Raw genomic sequence first — 21228 nt, forward strand, 5'->3', positions numbered from 1 at the left:
GGGGTATGGGTGGGTTGCGCTTCGGCGGGTCGGTGTGGACTTGTTGGGCCGAAGGGCCTGTTTCCACACTGTAAGTAATCTAATCTAATCAAAATTTCCAAAGTCACTGCATGCACACTCAGGAAACGTTTGGCGACTGAAATAGCCATTACTATTCGAAGCTTTGTCAACCCAATCAAACGAATACCCGAACTAAAGACACTAGCATCTCCCACTCGCTGTTAAAAATCCAGCAATAAGCCCCCAGTCTGTTATGGCCAGACCACTCAAAACATTCTTAAGCAAGCAGCCCAGAGCATAACTTTGCAGTTTGTTTTGGTAATTATCCAATGAAAATTACCCGGAGTAATTTAGCTAGGGTGACGACTAGATTTTAAATCTTACAAGAACGTTATTTACAAAATTACACAATGAAACACAAAGAACAGAATAAAGAACACGAACATAATTCAACCTATCCAGCAAGACTTAATTATACTATTCCAAATACACACAATAGTCCCAATAATCAAACTCACTTGAAAAAACTTTATAATGGAATGCATGCTTCCAGGTTGAAGCTGAAGGGCAGAAAAGAGAAAGAGTTTCCACACAGCTCCCAGTTGAACTTCCCAGTTCAAGACTTAACTGAAAACCGCTCAGCTCAACTCAACTCAGCTCGCTCAGCTAAAAGAGCTGACAACTCCCCATTCATTATCTAGGTCACTTCTAAAGCATGACGATTTCGGCCTGTAGTTTCAACTGTTTACAAAAAATAAAAGGCCTCTGAAAATCCCTTTCGTGTCTGTACCAAACCAGACTGATCGTAGCCTGGCCCCGTTTTATTGACCCTTTGAAAAACATCAAGGACTGTGTCTACTTGAGCCAATGAACAGCTTTTAGCAAAAGAGAAGGATTGGTTTGTGACAGATAAGACAGGCTAGTGTTCTGTATGAGGTCAGAAGCTAGTGGGAATGCCTAATACTATCAGAGTGTGGCTGATGACAGATTTGTGAACAACATGACGTTCAATGCAGGGTCAAAACCCAACTGCACATCCAGACGGTGAGAGTTCATTCAGAACCTGGAGCTCTCTCTCTCTCTCAAACAACATGGGGACTCCATAGAGCCCTGTAACCTATCATAGAGTCATAGAATTCTAAAGCACAGAGACAGGCCCAATAGCACAAACTAGTTCATGCTGATCAAAATGTCCATCCATGCTAACCCCATTTCCCTGCGCTTGGTCCATATCCTTCGAAACCTTTCCTATCTATATATTTGTCCAAATGTGAAGACACATGTCATGGAAAACATGGTATATCTAATGCTATCCGTGTTTTGTTTTGGAAATAATGAGTGTTGATTGATAACACTCTAGTGTTAATACAATCATGTTTTTATTCTTTTTGTTGCGTTACAGATTAAACACTCATTTCCTTCACACTCTCCTCATGGTACCATCACTGCAGGGATTAGTCTTGTGAAACCTAATTACACCGTCTCTCTGTCGCAAGGAGATCATTGATTATAAATGAAAGAAAATACTGTCTCAAGTACACTCCACAACTGCAGGACGGAATCTTCACTCTTATAGTTTAATCATTTTGTAATGAACTATACTACTCATTTATTGTGCTGGTTACTTGCTGAGCCATAGAGTCATAAAGATGCACAGCATGGAAACAGATCGTTTGGTCAGACCCGCCCATGCCGACCAGAGATCCCAATCCAACCTCGTCCAACCTGCCAGTACCCGACTGTTCTGTATGAATTTTGTTAGTGCCTCATGATCAAGGACATCCAGCTCCTTTTCACCAAGAGCACTTCCCATCATCTCGCCTTCTCATAAATACAAAATGAGAAGGATGGCATTTTTTGCCAATCATTTATTTGCCTTATGAAGCAAAGTCACACCAACAACAACATCACTATTGCCATTGGAGTTGATTTGATATACTGAGGAGGCGATGATCTAGCTGTATTATCTCCGAATATTAATCCAGGGAATCAGGTAATGACCCAGACACCGGATTCGAATCCCACAAAGGCAAATCTTGGGAATTGAATTCAATAAAATATCAGGAATTAAGAATCAAATGAAACAATAAAACCATTGTTGATTGTCCTACCTGGCACCCTCATGCCCTTCAGGAAAGGAAATCTACCATCTTCAGCTGGTCGGGCTTACATGTAACTCCAGACCCACAGCAATGTGGTTAACGCTCAGTTGCAGTTTGAAATAGCCAAGCCAGCCACTCAGTTATATCAGTCACTTCAAAGCCTCAAAGAAAAGAAACCGCATGGACCTCAGCACTGACTACTAACAGCCCACCAAAACTAACAGGAAGGCAGCTCACCAAAACCTTCTCAAGGACAATGAGGAAAGGGAATTAAATGTTGGCCCAGCATCCTATTAATGAATAACGGAAGATGATCCCATTCAGGGAAGAGAGAAAATCAGACATAAACAACTTTAAACAGGAACTTTGACATATAACTTACATGGTGATGAGTTTCAGTAATATGGGAACAGGAGAAACATATGTAAGGTTTAATTTCATTTTTTTATTTCCATCCCAGCTGATCATCAACAATCCCTTTGTTTGCTTCTTTCTCTCTATCTCTCTCTTTCTCCATCTATACAATTCAGTCCTTCTCCACTTCATAACAGATGTTGGGTGTCACCAACATCAAACACGCTATTTCCCAACATTGTTCAGTTCTGATGCACGGTAATTAGAATTGAATTGCCAATTCTATTTTTCTCTCGAACCGAGGGGGCTGCCAAATCTGCTCAGTTTGTCTGGCACTTTCTCGTTCTTTATTGTTTCTGATCTGTTGCATCATTCTTTGCTTTATTTAACCTTTAATTTTGTTATTACTTGGAATGTCTGCATCGTTGACAGGGGCAGCATTTGTTGACCTCACCAAGTGTCATTTACTGCGAGGTCATTCTTTCAGGCAGTACCGAACCAAGCACATTGCTGTGGGTCTCACATCAATCTTAAGCCAGACCAGATAATAACCCAAGATCTATTTACCAAAGGACATCAGTGAAATAGATAAACGTATAGACAAAATGCTGGAAGTGTTATGGTTGTTATTTCCAATTCCTGTCTTTTGTATTTACTTTCTGACATCGTCTGTGGTAGGATGTGGAACAGTCTCTTTCTGTGTAATAACCTGTGCATCTGAATTACATTTCTTCCGACATTACAGCTCTGAGAGACTGTTCCTGTCATTAAGTTATTTTAGAGACAAGAACAAAGTTGTGATCGGAATATTTGCAACTGAAAGAGTGCTTAGAGGAGAGGTGGAACCGTAACGTCTGAATTTTACCAAAGCATAGATAATGGTTTATTAAGCGTCAGTTTGAAGCCAAGTTGGTGACTGGGCATATAATCGAGCTGGTAGTGGATAGGTTTTGTGATGGATAGAATAACGAGACATAAATTAATTTCATTTATTTAAATTCGGTATTGTGAACAGTCTCGTTCTCCGATGTTTGTGAGGGCGGGGGTATGGGCGGTTCTGAAATTTGTGGGGAATCAATGGAATTTGCATTTGAAACTGAAGAAAATAGTTTCCGTCTTTGTCAAATACAGATAAGAGAAATAGCAACGAAATTCGCCATGGTTGAAGAGATTAATAAATGGATAGAGATGAAGAAACTTACCAGGAACACCAACAATAGCGAGGATAGGATAGTAACCCGCCTGGATAATCATCAGTGCACCATATATCCGATATGGTAACGGTAACCAAGACAAGGAAAAATAGGAAAGACCATCGGATAAACTCCTGTCCATTGTTGCAGCATTCCAGTCAAATGTTCTCACATTCGGATCCATTAATGGATCATTCCTGACTATTCTCAGATGTTTAAATCTCCTTTTTCTGTCTCCGCAGCTGCTGATCCCTTTGAGCGTTGGAGTTGATGCATTTGCTGCTACAATGGCATAAACCATTGCAAGAGGCCCCTTACTAATAGGAGACGGAAAACATCCAGTGACACAACTAGGATCCATGGAGACTGGCATCACTCACAGTCACTGAACAAACAGCTCCATTTAACCCCTTTCAGTATGGTTCCTTCAGTTCACAAAAACGACTGGACTGGATTGAATGTTTGCACCGTTGGCTATTAGTCGCATCTCCCATCACCCATTGCTCTCGTAAAGTTAGTATTGAGGGAGAATGATGCATGGCTTCTTATCGCAGGCTAGATTATTCTGCTGCGTTGTCCATTTGCAATACTGTAACCTGCTGAACCTCCCACCACCACCACCCTCAAAAACCACAATCTACATGCTGTTACCGTGCAGATCTCTCCTTGACTAGAACAGGCACCAGCCAATATATTTACAGTGGATATATTTGCAGTCCAATGCATAGGAAATGCGAATTTGCCTGGGCATTACTTTAATTGGTCTCATAAAGCAATTTTGTACCTTCAACATTCACTGTGGTTCATCACTTTTTAAAATATAAACTCACAAACACCTTAACACACTTTATTAAGCAGAAGTTTCTTCACATTCTCCTCATGGTAGCATCATGCCAGGGTTTAGTCTGGTGAAAACTCTTTGCTGATTAAACCTGTACACAATACATCTAACAGTCTCTCAACAAAACACTATCATTGGGAAAGATACATTTACTCTGGTACTTTAATCATTTTGCATGAAGAGCCACATATCATTTACTTCCTGCTGCGTAAAAATTCTGTTTGTGACTTATGGCCAAGCACATCCAGGTCTGTTTCAACAACAGCACTTACCAACCTCTCACTATTTAATGAACATAAATGTGAATGATGATATTTGGTGTTCATATCCGAAATATTTTAGATCTTGCAAAGAGCTATTGCCCAAACACTGATCCTTCTGATACCCCAAAGCCTTCACTCCAGATAATTATACTACTCTCTTCATTCTCTCGATTATCCAACTTTTAATACATTCGTTGTATTCCACCCCTACCTACCCATGGACTCTAACATTCTCTACTCACCTGTATTCAACCATGACAAACGTCTGCTGAAAATTCAAATACTTCATTCCCACTGATTCTCAATTGTCGATGTCACAACGGACAACCTCCACAATATCCAGCAGCTTTATCAAAGATCAAGATCATTTTCCCTTCCTGAGTCTAGATTGACTCTACTGAATCATGTCATTATTTTCCAAGTGTCTCGTTGTCACCTTCCTTACAAAAGGGTACAATGTTTTTCTCACAGCTTACATCAAGCTAACCACTGTTTAGTTTGCTGTTTGCTCTCTCCGTCCTGTTTTAAACATTTAGGTTTACAATCGCTGCTTTCCAGTCGGGAGGATCCTTTCCAGAATCTAACCAGCTTTGAAGAATAATCAGTAATTCTTTCACTAGCTCTACTGCCACTCCTCAATACTCTGTGATGTAGCTCATCAGATGCAGCAGTATACCAACCTTAAATTCAATGAGGTTTTGAAAGACGTACCTTTTATTAATTCTAATTTCCTGCTGTTCCCCATTTTCACCAGTCACTCTGTTCCCTTGTATTTCTGGAAGTTTCTTTCTCTACCTTCCTCAGGGAGATGAACACAATATATTGCTCTCAGTGGAGAGATGGGTTCTGTCAGCCAGTGAATATATAGGAGGACAGCACTCCAGTGATGATGGATATGTTACTCCTGAGTGGAAAGTTCCAGAATTAATCCAGTTTAATTCATGGTGAGCATCAGCACAGTCCTGTCACTGGTGTCAGGCTACACAGTATACTGAAGGTGGGGACACAGCTCAGTGACCACCTCAATTTTGAAACAAACTGGCTTCATACCTGACACCTGGTCCAGCTTAGACAAATGTCCCGGGAAATCCCAGGAGAGATAATGCACTGTCCTGCACCTCCCTATTTATAGAGCTTCCCTTCTGTGGAGCTTCATCTCCATTTGTTTACCATGGACCCAGACACTCTGTAAATGCAGGGTATAGAGTGGGGTCACCAGACCCCGCAGCTGACAATACATACCCGAGGTAAGAATCCACAGGAACTCCACTGATTTTCCAATGACAGAAACAAATCAATTCCCCACACGGAACGTGCACGCGCTCACTCTTGAAAATTATTTCCACTCCTGAGTTTCTCTTCCTGGCTGAGAAAGCCGTTGCATCTCTGCACAGTCCCATAGTAAGAGTTCCTCTCTCCAAAGAAGCAGTTGACAATGGAACATTGCCTTTCTCTATATCTCAGCAACTATAAGGGAAGCACCAGCATTGCTAATGGATTTGATCATCACACTCAGAGAAGAGAGATACAGGGAAACTAACTCACTTCAAACAGGGACAAATCTAAATGGACGCGAAATTCAGGAATATGGGAAAATGGGGAAACGTGAGAATAACTTGCCATTCTGTTTTCCTTTCAGTTCATCATCAGCAATCCCTTTGCTCACTTTTCATTTCATTTTCTCTCTTTTTCTGGCCATTTCTCCATCCATTCAATTTAAATCTGGCCCCCACCTCTCTCTCCAACCCAACCATCCATGATACCAGGATAAATAATATTATGTCCCAGTTTGCTTTCAGTTGTGAGGCGGGGTCACTGGACTCAAACCGTTATCTGCATTTCTCCTGACAGAGGCTGCCATACCTGCAAGATTCTCCAACACTTTCAGACGCTGGAGAATTTTATTTTCGATCTCTAGCACTCACCGTTTCTTGGTTTAGTTCACTTTTCATGCTGTTGTTTCTCCGAATGTCAGCATCACAGGCAAGGGCAGCATTTGTTGTCCATCACTAATTGTCTGTGACTACACGGCCATTAGTCAAGACAAAATGGAGCCAACAATGTTGTTGTGGGTCTGAAGTCACACCGAGTTCAGACTGGGTAATAATATTAAACTTCTTTAGCAAAGACTATCAGTGAAATAATAAAAATAAATCTTAACGGTTTCTGAGTGAAATTGCCTAGTCCGTATTCCCTAGTTTCAGCCAGAGAGAGATGGCGGGGAAATCAGTTTAACTAGCAACAATCAAAAGGACTTTGGGGAAAAAAGTGAAAGGGAGATTGAGCGACAATTTCAAGTAAGATCACAGGATTCAGAATGCTGAAATGAAGACATTTCTACAGCATCCTGCAACATGAACCTGTATTCCTAGGAATGATAGGTGAAGGGGATATTGGCGTCAATAAAGATGAGGGAGAGTTTTAGATGAAAATTTGTTCTGCAACTTGGTAACTGGGTGTGGGTTCAGCAGAGTCTTCGACTCATTGGGCTGAATCTAACAATAGTTTGTCTCAGTGACATTTTTATTGAGTGTGACAGAGGGATTGTCTGTACGAGACTGAACTAGTTTCATGGTGCTATTTTATCGAACTCACCTCATTAAATACCCACTCAATCTCATAGTGTTCCTCGCATTCAATGCCACCCCGATTCTCCAACCCAACATGGCTGGAGGGACTCACCATCGCACTGATGTCGCTGGCTATTCTATGATCACTGACACTGATGACATCTTTCAAAGGCCAATGGGCACACTGTTGTAATTCCTGAGTTTGGAGCCACCCTGCACAGTTGATCCCGAGTATCGAAGGTAAGGGGAACTAACACCACGGTTTTTCAACAGGGTAGAGAGGTCCCAGTGAATGGGCTAGAACAGGGGGTCCATTCTTTTCCAACAGGAGGCCTGAGCATGGTCTGAGCTCACCACCCAGCTCAGTGCAGTATCTGCGGTCTCTCTCTCTCTCTCTCTCTCTCTCTCTTTCTCTTTCTCTCTCTCTCTCACACACACACACACTGTGAATATGGAACATTCCAGATAGTGTTCCAAAGAATTCCCATTTTCAGGTGCAGGGACTTGCAGTCATTCAACCCCCTGGGTTCCTGCATAAAAATGCACTTATTTTATATCCAATCACAATTAGTAATTCTGGCTAGTTCACTTTGTCTCACTTTGTTGTATTCAGCCAAGCACTGCTTCGAAACACTTGTCCCGTTATGAAATACAATTTTGAGCAGAGAACCTTTTATCCTCAGCTGTTATCTGGACCGTTATCTAAACTGTAACATTTTCTTTGTTATGAAAGTTTCTCTTAACCTTTGCCTGTGCATGTTTCTGTCTGTAACAGTTACACTGTCTCCAACTCAATTGGCCGGACGGCTGGTTTGTGATGCAGAGGGAAGCCAGCAGCGCAGGTTCAATTCCCCCACACTGACAGAGGTTACCATGAAGGGGACATTCTCTCAACAATGAGCATTCGAGCATGGCCAATCCACTCTAAGCTGCACATCTTTGTACTCTGTGAGGAAACTGAACCATTGAGAGGGAACTCAACAGATACGTGGGGAATGTTCAAACTCACCTGAGGTTGGAATTGAACCCAGCTCCTTGGGTGATGTGCGGCCGCAGTGCTAGCCACATATCCATCATACTCCTCAGTTAGTTCTGTTAATTACTTGTAGCTGACTGAAGAAATCCAACTGGCTTGTTCTGATAACTGAACCTGACCCAGTCTTAGACCTTTATCATAGGCCATATCGCCAGCCTGTTTACATTTAAAAAAAATTGTGAGCAGTGGAGGAGTGGGATTAGAAATGGAAACAGTGACACCCTTCAACCTCAGTCAGAACCGCAGTAAGGAGAAATTCACAAAGTGAGAATTCATTCAAGTAGGAATTCTCTCACCCAGAAGATTGGGAGGGCTGAATCTTCATATTATATCGAGGCTGACTTTGTCTGATTTTCCAGAGACAGGTGAATCAGGGATCATTGTGAAATCAGATAAAAGTGCAGCTGGGAACACAATGAGATGAGCCATGACCTTATTGACTGGTGGAATAGTGTCAAAGTGCCGAATGGCCCAGTCGTGTCCGTCAGCCCTGTGTTCTGATGTTGCATTCAGCCCTTCGGTCCTGCTGTGCAGGAGCAGATTGAGGCCACTCTAATGGTTTGGTGTAGTTTGGGAAATGTATTAGAAAATCCAGGCTGTGTCAGGCCGTGACCCCTCTCCCCCAATCCCTCTTTGCAGGCTTCTCCTCTCTGTAACTTCTGCTCCTGATGTAGGTCATGTTGCAGGCCCAGAATCGCATTGAATACAGCCCCCATGCCCCTCACAAGGTCAACTCGCACAATCCTCTGCTGTCTCTGAATGCAACATTTTACATCATGACTTCCAGGAAAATAATCAATTATTTTCCAAAAACATAAATAATAACGCAAGAAATAGGAACCTGTGCTGTCATTCAATAAGAACATGGCTGATCTACTCCACGGCTCAACTCCACTTTCCTGCTAACCCCTTGCATCCCTCAACTCGCTGAAATGTCACAAATCAATCCACCCATCTGTAAATACAATCAGTGACCCAACCTCCCCAACTCTCGGGGTTAGGAAATTCTAGTCATTTACTACCTTCTGAAAGAAGACATTTCTTTAAAACTCAGTTTGAAATCGATATTCCTTACTCTGTATCTACATCTCTGAGTTCGAGACTCTGTCCTGATGTGGAATCATATTTTCAATGCCGACCTTGTCAAGCCCCCTCTGTATCTTGTCCGTTTTAGTAATAACACCCTCATTCATTTAAACCACAATGAATAATTGCCTCAGCATTTTTGATGTATTCAATGATTCAATACTTTCATCCCAGGAACCAGTCTAATGAACCAACATTACTGCATCAACATGCTGACGTTATGTTTCAGACACAGAAACACACCACTCCGTTGTAGTGCTCCTTTTTTGGGAGTTCTCTCCATTTAATAACAGCTGCCGTATGGTTGTCAGTGTCGTCCTCAAACTCGAATATGTATTGCACTCAGCTCCCGCCGTCAGGAGCTGAGTGCAGCTCCTGGAAGCAGCTCTTGCCATCGGACTGATATTTTCTGGTACTCCAGTAGATACATTTTGTTTCATAAAGATCGATGAGTCCTGACTCTCCGATTTCTAAGTGTTTACCAAGTGTCATCCAATGCTCATTCATTATCCATCATACTATGAGCTTCTGTCTTGCGTGAGAACATTTATTTAGTGATATCTTGTGGAAAATCTCTGGAAAGCCTCATGTCTACCAGTCCCCCTTTATCAAGGCCACTAGTTACATTCTCATGGATTTCCAGAAAAACTTTGCATGATTTTACAGGCAAAATCTAGTTCGCCTTTAACAAGACCATGCTAACTCTGTGTGAAGCTTTTCTAAATGCCCTGCAGTCCCTTCCTTAATAACAGACTTTCACAGATTCCCAGCAATAATGGTGAGGCTAAGTGGGTCTAGCTTTTAGTCTCGCTCGTTTCTTGAAGACAGGCGCCGCATTGGAGGGTCTCAAGATTCACTGGGTCACTCCTTTCATCCAGAATTATGGAGTATTTCACACAGTGCCACCAGCCACTCTGTGACCACTTCCTTTAAAACCATCTCTGAATTGTTGATGACTTGTTTACCCTTGGTCTTACCTGGTTGAGAAATGTCTTGTTCCGTCTGTTAGAGACAGTTCAAGATCTTCCCTCCTATTACCCTTTTGTTTATACCATTGAAATATTTACAGCACCTGCACCTGTGAGGGACGATGTAAAATACTGGTACAAATTATCTGTCTGTTCCCTGTATCCAGTCCTCCAGTCACACCCACCAAATGTCCTCAATAAACTTGCCTGACTTTCTTTGTACCAAAGATCACACACACCTCTTGAACTCCTCTCACATGCATGTAAAAGCTCGTGCTGCTTGTTTTTATATTTCTTGCCAATTTGCTTACATCACATCTTTTCTTCCATTTTCTTCGCTTCCTATATTCATACAGTCATATCGCATACAAACACAATCTTTGGGCCAACTTGTCCATGCAGGCCACGTTTTCCAAACGAAACTATTCCCATCTGCTTGCATTTGGCACATATGCCTCTGAACGGTTCACATTCAAATGTTTGTCCAAATATCTTTCAAATGTTGGATCTGTACTTGCATCTGCCAGGCTTCCTCTGGCAGCTCATTCCATAAACGCATCAGCCTCTGTGTATAAAAAAGTTCTCTCTTCCTCCCATTTAAATTTTCCCTCTTCCACCATAAACCTATGGCTGTATGATTTAATTTTCTTATCCTGTGGAAAAGACCTTGGCTTTTCACCCTGCCCATGCCTCCCCTGATTTTATAAATTTCTATAATGTCACCCCTCAACCTCCTACACTCCTTCTGATACTAACTTCAAGAACAAACATTTAAAGATCAGCACTGTAAATTTGAAACAATATTAAAAGTGACAGGTAAACAGCACTCAGTTCAAACTTCATACTGTTAGTTGTTTTCTTCTTTATGTTACAATAATAAGGCAGCATGAAAATCTTACTCGTGCCAATAAGCCGGCAAGCACCTGAATTCCTTTGTCTGATGGCAGTAATGATCTCTACCGTGAAAATGTATCCCTGGCCAGATCTATATAATTCCACATGTTCATCATTCTCCCTCCTAGCCTCCGTATGACCTTATGTGGTTGTGTCTTCTTTATCTTGCACTCAATAGAGAGAACCCCTTTTCCCCATTCACATCCTAATTTAAATTCATTTTGCATCATCTTCTCCTTCACCACCGCTAAAAGCCTGATTATCTGTTGTCACACCCTCTTTTCCCTGTCACCTACCCCCCACCTCTGGCAAGTGACTAAAATGCCCAGTTTCCAATCATTTTCAGTTCTGAAGAAGTGTCACACTGGACTTGAAATGCTAGCTCTGTCTCTCTGTCTCTGCAGATGCTGGCAGACCTGCTGAGTTTCTCCAGAAATGAATAGGCACAGCACAAATTTTCAATTAAACAAATAACTACGGATATATGAAATGAAAATGCATAAATTGCTGTCGAAACTGGGAGCTTTGTCGAAGGGTCACTGGACCCGAAAGATGAACTCAGCTTTCACTCCACAAGATGCAGCGAGACCTGCTTAGTTTCTTCTGCAATTTCTGGTTTTGAGCATTTTCCAAAGACGTTTGTCGAATCTGCTCAAACGCCCTGTCCAGCACAGAGTGCTGTACATTGGGAAGGGAACAAAAACGCAAAGTGCACAAGTTCATTGGCTCTGAAACGACATAACGCTGGCACCGCTGACACGACAGAGGTCTTAATCATGGTCAGAGAGAAAAACAGAGGAAAAAAAAACATTCACGTCAAACACAGCAGATGGTATTACGGGAAAGACAATGATTCAGATTAATATTTTAAAGTACCTGTGTAATGTAACAAATTGGAGGCGTGACATCAGGGCGAGACGCTCAGCAGAATGAGACTATGAAACTGGATGTGTTCGCACGTCAGACACCAGGTTAGGTCACTGAGTACAGGGCTGATGGGTGAATGGGTCTCGGTGTGAACTGGGGGAAAGTCAGTAGAATTGATTTGCAGATATTGCAGCTCACACTGGGTTATCATGTGATGCTGTAGATCACAGCAGCAGCCGCAGCAGAATTGCATTCAATCACAATCCATAACTTTTCTCCCAGGATAATCCATCACTGTACCATGATGATCAAACCGAGTGATGGTTCAGTGCCGAGTTTGGGTGAACATGCCAGAGTCAGAACCATGTGTATCTAAACCTGATGACAACCCATTAAAGCTACCGACCTTGACTGGTTACATTACAAACAGCAGAACTACCATCTGACAGAGAGCGGGAAATGATCCCAAGACAAAAAGCTAAGATCGAAACTCTGCACTCCTGCCACATTCAGTCATCATTGTCAATGGACTATTAATCAACTTACTGGAGGAGAGGACTCCACAAATATCCCCATCCTAAATAACGGAACAGCCCTGTACATCAGTGCAAAAGACAAGGATGTAGTGTCTGCACCATCCACAGCCAGAAGTGTTGAGTGGATGATCCAACTCACCCTCACCATGATGCTCACAGAATCACAGATGCCAGTCTTAAACCAATTCGATTCGCTGCACGTGACATGAAGAGACAGCTGGACACAGTAGATACGACACAGGCAATGGGCCCTGACACCATTCCTGCAATGGGACTGAAGACCTTTGCTGCACCACAAGCCGTGTCACTGGGAAGCTGTTTCATTCCAGCTCCAACTCTGACATCTGCCTGGCCTCGTGGAAAATTACTCAACTATATCGAGTCCCATAACAAGGGAATGACTACAGTCTGACCATTTACCACGTCGTTAGTCCCGTCGCGATCGTCACGTTGGTGACAGCTCTTTTTGGCAGAGCAGTCCAGCAGCATAGAAATAACCTGCTCAGTGTGGTTTGCCTTAGGTCCCCATGTGGAGATGGTGCTGTTGTGGAAATGTTACTGGATTACTAATCCAGACCAGACTAATGCTCTGGCAGCTGGTGGAAGTTAACAACAATTAATAAAATATTGAGATGCAAAATCTGGCGTCAGTAACAGTGACCTTGAAGCCAATGTCGATTGTAAACACCAATTTTCTTCCCCAGTGTACTTTCAGGAAGTGAATTTCCCGTGCGTTCCTGGTCTGGCCTAAAAGTGACCCCAGACACACAGACATGTGATAAACTCATCAATGGTCTCTGAATCGGCCAAGCAAGGCTCTCAATTGTATCAAGCTGCTCCCCGTCGTAAAGGATAAACTTGAACAGAACACCCGGCCTCAGCCTCGGCATTAGAAAAGGGAATGGGAAACACAGTCCTGTCATCCTGCAGAGATCTCCTTCCTAACATCTGGGAGCTTGTGACAGCTGTTATAGAGCTTTCCCACAGACTGCACAGAAATATCGGGAAAGGAGGAGGTCTTTAGAAACATTGAGCTTTCTCCATTCTAGTTCATGGTGAAAATTTCCTCAATGCGGTTTTCTCCACACAGTTTTCATAACCCTTAGTATGTTTAAACATCTGGATGTATAAAATAAGAATTACTGTAGTCCCTTCGGTCCATCAATTTTGCTCCTCCATTCAATATACAGGCAGTTCTCCAATCATGTGCGTTTCTTAAAAAAACTATTTGGCTGCAACACGTTTCATGAATTGTGCACCTTTCTTGAGAAAGTGAGCTTCTGTTTACTGTAAGGTGATTCCATTTCCGGCCCCAGCTGAACAGCAAAACCCAGCCTCAGGATACTCTGTCTGCCAAATGCACCGTCAGTATGTTCAGCTAAAGCAGGAATGTAATCCGCTCTGCAAGCCTTGAAACTGACCCTGTAACTGGGAATTGTTTGCGAGGTTTTAGAAGATTCGTTGCTCAGGTTGAGGTTATAGATATATGAACCTTCCAGCTCAGCGAGCAAACTTGCATCCAGAACTAGGAATTGTAGTCGACATTTAGAAGGAACTTTATTTCAAACCAAGGGAAGAATCTTGGGGAGAAATCTTGGGACGGCAGAGTGGCTCAGTGGTTATCATCAGGGACCTGGGTTCAATTTCCGCATTGGGTGACTGTCTGTGTGCAGTTTGCACCTTCTCCCTGTGTCTGCGTGGGTTTCGCCGGGTGTTCCAGTTTCCTCCCACAACAATGTGCTGGTCAGGTGAATTGGTCATGCTAAATTGGCCATAGTGCTCGGTGTGTTACTCAGAGATAAACATAGGGTCGGGGAATGGATCTGGGTGGGTTATTCTTCGGAGGGTGGTGTGGACTTGTTGCGTCGAAGGGCCTGTTTCCATACTGTCGGGAATCAAATCCAACTGGAATCCCGCAGTAGTGTCATGTGGTCAGTCAGCTCGCGTGCTCTGGTGAAGACCTTGGCGAAAGGTACAGTGCTGTCGTCAGTAACTGTTTTGTGGAAGTGTTGCATTTACAGCACTATTTCATGACAATATATGGTTTTAAGATTTACGTAGACTGTGCTGTTGTTTGTGTTACGTTGACTATTACTTTTGTTTAGATTTTTCCTGACATTATTGGGCGTTCGCCCCTTACCCTCTTTTTCCCACAGCCCCCATTATTTATATTGCTCTGCTTTCTATCATAGTGTTCCACAGGAACACAGCTGCCGCGTTATCAGAGAACAACCTGTAATGATCGCTCGTCCTCGATCTTCACACCATACTCCTGCACTCTTCCCATCCCTTTCCTGTCTAAATTCATTATTTATATTCAGTGCCTTGTCTTCCACAGCCTGATCTGGGAGAGAATTCCCCATATTCACCAGTGTCTGAGTGCAGACATTTATTCTCATCTGAATGCAGAGTGGCTTGTCTGTATCTAATACTGCGGGCGCCTGTTTGAGACATTCCAGCCAGGGGAATTATCATTCCTGCTTCCATGCTGTCTCCCCCTGTCAGAGTTTTATATATTTCACTCATTTTCGTAAAGCTCATGGAATACAGGCCCAGTCACCCCAAACTCTGTTCCTACAACAAGCCTGTCAACCCAGAGACAAGACTGGTCATCCTTCACTGCTCTCCTTCAATGTCAGGATTGTGCTTTATTTGGTAAGGAGAGGAAAACTGTACACAATACTGCACAATGTTCGAGATGGAGTCTCACCAAGGGCCTGTACAACTGCAGTAAGACACGCTTACTCCTGTACTCAAATGATGGTCAACGCACCACTTAACTTCTTAACTGTTTGCACCGTCCATAATCAAACAATCAGAGAAGCTTAGATTGTCTACTGTCAGAAAAGCAGTACGATCTACATTAGTCCCACTTTCTTACATGAGATCTGTAGCCATAAATGTTACGATACTTCAAGTACGTTTTAATCATTGTGAGATTACTCATCACAACTTTCCTCTCAGGAAGTTTAATCCAGACCCCAACACCCTCTGGGTGAAAAATAATCCTCATATCTTCTCTAAAACTCAACCCCATCACTTTAAAAGTGTGCTCCCTTGTTCATGTCCCTTTTACTAAAATAAGCAGCTGCTGTCTACCAATCATCTCGATGCCCCTCGTAATCTTATCCTTCTGAATCACGTTCCCCCTCAGCCTTCTCTGCTCCAAAGTAAACAACCCGAGCTTATCTAGCCTCTCTCCATAGCTGATATGTTCCATCCCAGGAAACATCCTGGTGAATCTCCTCTGCACCCCCTGCAGTGCAATCACATCCTTCCACAATGTGACTCCCAGAACTCCAGACAGTATTCCATCTGTGGCCGAATCAAAATTTTGTATAACTCTTACAATCTATGTCTCAATGAATATAGGCTATGCTGACAGCCACGTGTGACTTCTGAACTAGCCTATCACCCTGCCTAGTGACATTCAAGGGTGTGTAGAGATGCATCCTCTCAGCTTCCTAGTGTGCTGTCATCCATTGAGTGCTCCCCTGTCTGGTTCCTTCTTCCAAAGTGCATCACCTCATATTTATCAAGGTTACATTCCATTTGCCATTGATCCACTTATCTGATCATTCCGTTGTTTCTTCCTGTAACATAAAACCTTTCTCATCATTGCCAACCACCCAGACAATCTTTGTGCTAAACACAAACTTACTTAACATACTCTCCCCACCCCCTCCACATTCGCATCTACATCGTTTCTTAGTACCACGAATAATAAGGGATACAGCACTGATCCCTGTGATACGCTGGGGAGATGGTCTCCAATCACACAAACAGCTTTCTACCACCACTCTCTATCTCCTGCCAGTTAGACAACTTGAATATAACTTACTAAGTTACACTTGATAGCGTGAGATTGTACTTTCTTTATTAGTTTCCCATGCGGGGCTTTGACAAAGGTTCGGCTGAAGAAACATATACGTGACCTCTCCGCAAAAAAATCAATAAAATTTGTTCGGCATGACTTCCCTCTGACATCTTTATGCTGACGATCCCTGATCAAATGTTGCTTCTCGAAATGAAGATGATTTTTCTCCTTCCCTATTTTCTCCAATAGTTTCCTTGACACTGATCTGATACTCACTGATCCACAGTTCCCTGGTCTATCTCCACCCGCACTCCTGTAAAGGCTCCAGTATGACCAGATCCTACTGAAACACGTGAGTCAGTGCTTTTCATCCCTTGTCTCCAACAGCAGCCTGGGAAACAACTCATCCAGCCCCAGGGATTTGTCCAATTTTAAACCAGCCAAAACCATCATTCCCTGCTCGCATTATATCAATCCGTTGAAGATCTTCCCAGTCCATCTTCTTGAACTATCTACCTGCCTCCTCATTCTCCCAAGTAAAACAGATGGGGAGCTGCCATGTCACAATCTATCAATGTTCTCCAGCTTCGCACACAGATTGTCCCCTTGGATTCTAATGGGCCCTGATTGTTCCCTGGTTATTCTGTTCTGCTTGATGTCCTTGTGGAATATCCTGAAATTCTCGCTAATCTTGCTCACACTTTTCAATGCTCCTATGTTCGTCACTCCCCTCTATGTGACATATTTAAAGTTTAATTTCGATCATCTCTCATTCTCTGAAACTCTACAGAATACAGGCGGAGTCCGCTCATAGGATAATCTTGCCATACAAGGGATTATACTGGAGAATGTCCAGAGAGTGGTGGTAGAAAGCTGTTTGTGTGATTGGAGACCATCTCCCCAGCGTATCACAGGGATCAGTGCTGTATCCCTTAGTATTCATGGTACTAAGAAATGATGTAGATGCGAATGTGGAGGGGGTGGGGAGAGTGTGTTAAGTAAGTTTGTGTTTAGCACAAATATTGTCTGGGTGGTTGGCAGTGATAAGAAAGGTCTTATGTTACAGGAAGAAACAACGTATATGAGATCAGTATGATTTACTTGGATCAGGAAATCAAAGCTGTACACAATACTCCAGGTACAGACTAACCAACATTTTGTGTCACTGGTGCAGAACATCTTTACTCCTAGTCGGAGCAAATTACTTCAGAAGCTGGAATCTGTACTGAAACCAAGACATGTTGGAGATCGCAGTGACTCAGACATCATCCGTGGAGACAGAGCACAGAGCCTTTCATTGCCTTTATTCTGATTCCCTTCAAACAAAGGGAAATTTAAATTTTACCTTCCCCCATTTGCGTATGTTCCCCTAATACAATTTTCTTTTTTGTTTTAGGGCTAACTTACTGTATGAATTCTTTAAGAAATCACCTGATATTCAACTATACCACATCCACTGGTTCTCCATTGTTTATATCGTCAAGCAAAAATTTTGTAAATGTTGCCTTCCCTTTTAAAAATATAGCATCATTCTCCAGACGTTTGCTATAACTTTCCAAGTGTCCAATATCACGTTCTTTATAATAATTTCCAACAGATTCCCCACTGTGAACAATAAGTTAACTGGTCTGTAGTTCACCATTCTCCCTCTTCTTCACTTTGTAAATCCTTGGAATGCACTTATAACATTCCAAACTGAAAACGGAAAAAATGCAGTGATTCGAAATACAACTATTATCTCCATTTCTGCTTTCTATGAAATTCTGGTATGAAGTACATTTGGTCTGTCAGGCTTACCAATACAGTATGTTTTCAAATGCTACCTCGTCATTGATATGAATGATTTTAGTCTTTAGTTACACAAGTCCCATGGCCACTTGATATTTCTGGGAGATTTTCTGGACCTTTCTCCTTGAACAGACATAAAGTAACTATTTAGTTTCCTTATCTTTTTTTTATGTTCTCCACAATAAATTGTCCTGTCCACACATTCACTGTTACACATTTGACTTTGCTTTTATTTTATTTTCAAATATTGATGGTAGTTTTTCATCAGTCTTTTTGTTTCTGGTTAGTTTGCATTCTTGTTCTCTTTCTAATTTACTTATCAGTTTATTAGTCTTCCTTCATTTCGTCCAAAATTTCAATGAATCCACAATATATGACTCTTTTTCTAAGGCACATTCAGTGGTCTAATGCAATTCTTAACTTCTTTTATTCACCATCGTTGAATCACCTTTCACTTTTGCGATTTATGCCTTGGAGGGATATATGTATAAAGCAGACTTTACAGAGTTTCGGTAAATAACAAACATTGCCTGTCTTTCATTAATTCATTTAATGTACTTTTCAAATTCACTAAAGCCAACGTTATTCTCATATCTTAATGGCTTGCATGACTCAGGTATATACACGAAATATAAGAAAGAAAACTTTTTTTGTATTTATAAAATACATATAAAATTCATTATATTATGATCACTATTCCCAAAAGCTCCTTTTCAGCAAATTCTTCGATTTGCTCTTCTGATCACACAACACCAACTCCAAAATTGCCTGATCAATAGCTCGTTGCTCAACATACTTTTAAAGCAACCCATCTCATTCACACTCAACATTAACATTCATTTGGGTAAACACCGGTTAGATGTAACTTCAAGCTGTCCATTATTACTGTAGTACCCACAAACCTGTATGTCTACTTTCCTTTTTTATGACATATTTACATTTGTATTGCAGCTTTCACTTTGATACGTAACTCCCATGTACGTTGCTTCTCCTTTCTGTTCCTAAGATCCACCTCACCAGATTCTGTGGAATCTGAGTGACGTGGACTCTCGGGGGGCTAATAGTAGATGCAGCCGAGATATTTGGCGAGGCATATCTCATCATTTAAATTATCTCACCACACCTTACCTGTTCCTCTCAAGTGTCATTGTGAGATTTTCTCCAGATCTCCAGTTATGCTGGTGAAGTAGAGAAGGGCAATGATCTTTCAACAATGCTGTGTATACACCCAAACAGCTGAGCCTGCTCTAACCTGGGTGGGAACCTTACAGCAGGCTGGTAGAGTGTTGTTGCTGCTGTACCGGATCTTGGTGAGATCACATCTGGAGTGCTGTGCACAGGTTTAATCTCCTCCTTGTGGAAAAGATACTGGAATTACCTCAGCGATTATTCCCTTAACTGGTTTCTGCAATGAAGGTGTTAATCATAAAATCTCTACAGTGTGAAACCAAGCCATTTGACCCATCGGCTCCACACTGATCCGCCGAAGACCATCCCATCCAATTCCACCACTCACCCCACCCAATCTTGTAACCTGGCATTTTCCATAACTTATACACATGGCCTCCACATCCCCGAACATTATGGGTAATTTAGCGTGGCCAATTCACCTAGCACGCACACCTTGAGACTGAGGGAGGAAACTGGAGACTGAAATTGAATCTGAATCTCTGGTGCTGTGAGGCAGCAATGCTAACCACTATGCAACCTAGTGTGGGCAACACAACTTGCCTGCACAGTTCAGTCCTTGAAAAGTGACATTTGAGCATGGAGATTTCATAACTCCCCAAACCTGTCATTGAGCAACAGGAGGAGGACATTGATATCTTAAGCGGCTTGGTCAGAAACAGGTACAGGACATTCAGGCCATCAGGACTAATGTCAGAACACCCAGAGGACTTTAAGCCCCTCGTGTGTGTAAAGCCAGAACACAATGATTCCATTTAGTCACTCATGCCTCTTATACAGCAACTGGGGCAGATCTTTTTCAGCCTTGTGCCTGTTTCACAGGAATTGTGAAAGGGAACGTAGAGGTTATAGAAAGGGAATGACTTCGAATAACCAGCTTCACTGGGAAATGAAAAGTAGTGAAAAAAAGTTGAGATTGAAGACAAAGTATTGGAATACGTTATGAAGGAAGTAATAACAGGAAATATCCAAAGCCAAATCACAATCCAGCACAGTTAACATAGTTTTATGAAGGATAAATCATGTTTGAATGATTTGACTAACTTTCTTTAATAAAACGTAGCAAGCAAGATGGATAATGGGGATCCTATAGATGTATTATATCTGGGCTTCCAGACAGGAGTGCTTTATGTGCATCGCAAAAGATTAACATGCAAGACAAGAACACATAGGGTTAGGAACAATTTACTTATTAGGGGAGAGGATTAGTTAACCAGTAAAATAAATGATATGGTACCGCTGGTTTTGGACTGGGTTGGACAAGGTCAAAAATCAAATGACACCAGGTTAGAGTCCAATGGGTTTATTTGTAAACACAAGGTTTCATTACGCTGCTCCTTCATCAGGTGTAAGAGAGAGGAATACCTTAAACATAGAAGTTATAAGGAAAAGATCAAAGGGTTGTACGACTCATGCAGATAAATTGTCCGCACACCTAAGATGGCTCTTAAGTACTTAATCAGTTAGAATGTAGTTGTGAGTTTGATTGATTAATATGCAAATCGCAGAATTTATTTCAAGTTACTGCCTGGAGACACCTTCGGGTACTATCGATGTAAATGAAGTAACACTTGTGGTCAGACAATGTACTCTAAGCGTGAGGCCTTGTTTGGAATCTGTTTGTGTCTTGATGTGGAGTTAGACTGGTTTTATTTACAAAGTAGGAGTAGCGCATGTGTGTATGTGTGAGAGAGGGGCGGGTCTGTGTGAAGGAGAGAGAGAGAG

The sequence above is a fragment of the Chiloscyllium plagiosum genome, unplaced genomic scaffold (genome assembly GCF_037043375.1).
Source record: "Chiloscyllium plagiosum isolate Xiang-an unplaced genomic scaffold, Cpla_swu_hap1 HiC_scaffold_45, whole genome shotgun sequence".
Lineage (NCBI taxonomy): Eukaryota > Metazoa > Chordata > Chondrichthyes > Orectolobiformes > Hemiscylliidae > Chiloscyllium > Chiloscyllium plagiosum.